Genomic DNA, 658 nt, shown 5'->3' on the forward strand with positions numbered 1-658 from the left:
TTGGTTATATGCAATGAAGGGGTCATTCCTTCCTTTCCCAAGCCCTTGGACGGGCCCTGTCCCTCCCTGCCAACGCAGCTGGGATCTGCGGTGACTCCTCACGGGCCTGAGGCCTCACCTCAGCCATAGCGGCAGAGGAGGCGATTCCGCACGGGGATTTTACATCGATGGCAATGAGATCCGCCACACCTGAACACCGTTCATTTCCCCATTAACAGCCCCTGGTCCCTTCACCCGGCAGCTCCAAGGCCGAGGCTGCCAAGCACCCGCCGCTGCACCAGTACTGAACGAGGCCCCCGAGGGCAGGCCGCGGCACCGCAACCCCCAGCGCCACTCAGCGGGATCCCGGTAACACCCGCCCGCCCAGGGTCGGGCCCGCACAGGTATTAGGCAGCGCGGCTTCTACCGGGCGGCCCCAACCGCCGGATCCCCCCGCCCAGCAAGGAGGCCTGCCTCGGCCCCGGTCCGCCCGCCGTGGGGCCCGCTCCCCTCAGCGCCCCGGCCACTCTCTCCCCGCCAGCGCCGCGCGCCTTAAAGGCGCCCAGGCGGCCCCGCTCCCAACTCTGCCCGCGGCCCGCTGGAGCAGCGGCGCCCTGCGCTGCCCCTTTAAGGTTACCGTGGCGACGGGTCTAGGTGAGAGCGAGGCGCATTGACGTCA

The sequence above is a fragment of the Falco peregrinus genome, chromosome 2 (assembly GCF_023634155.1).
Source record: "Falco peregrinus isolate bFalPer1 chromosome 2, bFalPer1.pri, whole genome shotgun sequence".
Lineage (NCBI taxonomy): Eukaryota > Metazoa > Chordata > Aves > Falconiformes > Falconidae > Falco > Falco peregrinus.